Consider the following 4,606-nt stretch of genomic DNA (forward strand, 5'->3'; position numbering starts at 1 on the left):
GGTACACAAAAAATTGAATATATATACGATTATATATACGAGAGGGTCTCAGTGCCCAACGGATATGTTTAGAGTTTTACAGAGTTTTATTTTTGATATTTTTATTTTCCAATTTTCTGAGAAATGTTTGACATTCGTATAGATAACCTAGTGATAAGAGACGGCGAACCAGAGTTTTTCTGGGCTGCTCATAGAGAGGACAGTACCAGAGGACCTGATCCAGATCTTCGTTCAGATGATTACATCGACAGTTGGTAGACACCAGCAGACCCTTACGATGAAGAGAAGAGGCTAGATGACAATGATTTGCTCCTGCTCGGTTTATCCAAGAAATCCTGTGACGGGGCAGGTTGCGGTTGTGGAACCATGGCTTTCGTATCTTTGAATAATAATTATCAAAGTAATATTTACCCCTAAATGGAGCATCACTCATTCATTTATCAAAGGATAAGTCCAGAGCGCTTTTTTTAAAACTTCGAAAGTCTGAGTGTAGAAGTAGAACCATTTGATCTGGTGGCAACTCCGTAGCCTCTTCCGCCAAGTGGTCAGCCTCTTCATTGCCCTCGACTCCCGTGTGAGACGGAACCCATTGCAATTTCATATAATTCGAGTTTCCATTGATTTCCATGAACCGTTTATAGTACTTCTTTAGGTTTAATAAAGTCGAAGCAATACTTTTTGTCTGGGGGCGGCTGATGATGGACCGCTACTTGCTCAATAACTCTTTAACTGTTAAAAATAATCACAAATACTCTATTTTTGTATGATTTACTTTACATTCTTCGGTTCGTCCTTGTGTGAGAAAACGATAAACTGACGATGATGAATGGAAAATTGGGGCCATCGGGATTTCATCCTAAATTTCGCACTCAAAATTCCATTGAATTCGAAAAATCAACGGAGATTGAGTGAATACATTGCAAAATGGGACAAACACTACCATTGATTAATTGTATTTAACTCCAATTGCAATAGAAATTAATAAATTTCTTCATAATAGGAATGTCCACAGGAGTGGGCAAAACAAATAGTTCCTGCATACTTCAACTGAAAAGACGAAAATTCGCGTTCGACGAAGATAAAATGAATAATCGAGAAGATAGTTTGCTCGAATCGTGCTTATCTAATATAATACCTGATTATCTGATGATTACGTTGATGCTGTACAGATCGATGGAGAAAACGAATTTTATCTGCCAAATATCACTTTTATAATAAAAAATATAATCGTAAAACATTCTTTAGGTGAATTTTTTAGAGCCTCTGAATTATTCTTAATTACTTTATTCAATACCTCATTAAGTTACGAAGTGATAATAGTGATAATAAAATTTCAGCCTTCATTATCCTCTCGTTCGAAGTGAAAACAAAAATATCTGTTTATTTGCAAACATCACTGAGAGGATAAAAATTGAGAAAAAAAGAGAAAAAAAAAAGACTCCACGTGCTCAGACTTTGCATTGAAAAATCGAATTCTTAATAGAATGCAATTAATTCTCAATTGTTTAGAATAAATACCCCATTTATTATTTCACATCATGAATAGATGCATCTGTGAATAGACCACCATTTTTTATTCTATCAGCAGTGAAATAGCGAATTGCTCGCGTGTTGCACTTCATTCAAGAAAAGATCCTGGGAAGAAAGGGGCCTCACGTTTTCCTGCATTCTCAGTAAACTCATTTAACCAGACTCAGTGCAAAACACAAGAGCCTGGAGGCACCTGCGAGAGATCGACCCGTAGACCTCGTTCGTTCATTTCAAGACCATTTCTTCATGATTTTTCATTGAACGAAGCAATTTACAAATAAAATTCCCATTCTACACTCACTTTCTAGCCGATCGACTCCCGCTTTGGCCAATGAATTACTGATTAAGTGGATATTGATGAAATTAACCGGTAATAATAATTTGGCGTCAGACACTGGGGGTAAAATAAATCGGACCGTGTGCCACTTGTACGTCTTCAGAACACTTTTAAGTGCAAATTGTACTGAGCCCGTGACACAGAGCCGCGGCTTAAACTGCACGTTCGGTTTAGCCGGTCAAGGTCTCCGATGATGTCTCAATGAATGTTATTGCCTTGAGAAATAATTCTCTGAATTTTGGGATTTTGTTTATGTTTTATACTTGTTTATCAGACCCATACGGGAGTTCCGACAACCTCTGCATATACCGTTATTACCTGTCTGATGTTTCCACTTCTCCAACCACTAGCCGACCAGAAATGGCCCCCCAGCTTGAAAACCGAGGACACTCACCGCTACGATATTTCAACCACTGAAGTTTTGCACTAATCAGCTCCACAGCGACTTAATCAGTAATCTAGGGATGATTTTTCATGCAATAACGCGTTGAATTATTCAGAGAGGCTTTGACCTTCAATTTCACTTACTCCATAATTTTTCAAACAATAAATTCTGTTTGAATTACCCCGTGGAAACATGAACACCATCTCACTTTCATCGGATCTTTTGTTCTTCCACAGAAAATTGTCCAATTACTTAATTAGTATAAATCGATGAACTATAGGGATTTATCCTCATTTGAGAGTCAATAGTTTTCACCGGAATTTTCAATTCGATTCATAATGAAAAAGAGAGAACGAGAAAACCAGATTAGAAAATAAATTTCAGGTGAAACCAACAGTGAATGGAATTTCTAGAAAACTCAAGGGCAATTATTATCAGTTAATAGAATGGTAATGATTCAAATTGGAGAAACATACAGGAGAAGATAATAATTGCACATATTTGGGTCACGGAAGTAAAGTCTGGCGCCAGACATGAATTTTCCCCAGTGGCTTTTTAAGCAATTTTAAATTCAGCAGACCCATCTCCACCTCAAACTCCCATCGATGTGCGTAGAGGAGATGCATAAAATAGAATTCATTAGGTATAAAAGTACGATTATTTTCGCTTTCACAAAAGCAACTTGTTTTCCCTCATGCGCAATCGCCTTGCCACTTCGGGTGATCCGACACTTGTGGAAAAACCATCCATGATTGCTCTGAACCTCTTGCCAACCGCTGGAACTCGAGGAATATGGAGATCGAATTCCCAACACGCTTCAATGCAATTCCAAGTCAACCGTAAGTTGCATTCACGAGGTGGACACTAGTGTACGTGAGGATGTATGTAACGTAATGTTTCAACTGTACGATTACTAGGCAGTTACTGATGTACTACGTGGTGTCCGTTACTCGGCCGAATTGCTTTCAAAATGTCAGCGTTTATCGAAAAAAAGGAACGCCATGGGACGTCCGTAGAAATTCAACCCAATGCAAGTACTACAGTGAAAAAATATTTATAATTTTCTAAAAGAAATCTAAATCCTTGCCATGATTACAGAAAGAAGAGTAAAAACGTGAGAATCACCGCCTCCGATTCCCCACTAAAAATACCTGTCGTCAAAGAATTAGTGCCAATATAATTTCTTCAGTTCTCCTTAAGACAAAAAATCAGCAAACAGTTGCATAATCTCCTAACCAAACATCTCGACCGCAGAATTACAAGACCACTGATAATGCAACCGCAGATGGTCTTACAATCTCAGTACCACAAGTGTAAGTACGAGCGGCATACCAATGTATCCCAACAACCCAGATCTCGGGCAAATGTTTGAGATATACCGTTAAAGAGTGCCTCACAGTGGCTCGTACATCAACAGCCTGTAGGCCGCACTTACCAGAGGTGTCTCATCGAAAGAAAGGTGGGTCTCCAACTCTGGAATTTCAATACCAAGTTAAACATATTAACCTGTTGCCAGGACATCTAGAGCCCGGGGACGAAATAACACCATCAAAATGCTCAAAAAGGTCAACAAAAAAAAAAACAAAAAAAATACTGAATAATGGATAAGCCATGGGCATAGAACTGCCCGCGGGATCTCCCACACGTAGTCAACGGATAGTCAATTGCAAATCACCAGCTCAACGCACAAATGCGGAATTTCACGGTAGTGAGCCTGAGGCGCACGTCAGGCCCACGGCTCATTCCGAGCTCAAGTAAAAAGATCCGAAAAATGAGATGAAAAAAAAAAAGCAGAGAGCCCCCACTTGGCTGGTCTCCCCTGTGCTTTTTTTACCGGGATAATCGTTATATGGAAAGTCGATACAGGATAATATGGAACGAGAGATGTTCCCAGTGGTTTAAGATATGGCATGGTGGAGGCAGAGAAGGAGGGGGAACATGGGTATATTTCTTCTCCCTATCTCCACCATTTCTTCCTTCTCTGCCTCCTCTTCCTCCTCTTCCTCATCTTCCTCATCTTCCTCCTCTTCCTCCTCTTCCTCCTCTTCCTCCTCTTCCTCCTCTTCCTCCTCTTCCTCCTCTTTCACCTTTTCCACTTCTTCCTCATCTTCCTGTTCTCCAGCAACCTGTCGGCGAGGAGAGGCGGTGGGAGGGAGGATTGGCATCACCAGCATCATCAGCATCACCTGTATCTTTCTTCTGACTTGTGCGCACACAGGTAAATACAAAAGAGTTGAGGGGGGGCGACGGTGTTTGTAATCAAAGGGGCGATTCGTGCGCGGCATGGAAGAAAGTCAGCCTACCGGCAACTGCCCACCAGTTCACCGACGCGCCTTCTACCGAATGGACGTTTC

Source organism: Fopius arisanus, unplaced genomic scaffold, assembly GCF_000806365.1.
Source record: "Fopius arisanus strain USDA-PBARC FA_bdor unplaced genomic scaffold, ASM80636v1 scaffold00027, whole genome shotgun sequence".
NCBI classification, from domain to species: Eukaryota; Metazoa; Arthropoda; class Insecta; order Hymenoptera; family Braconidae; genus Fopius; species Fopius arisanus.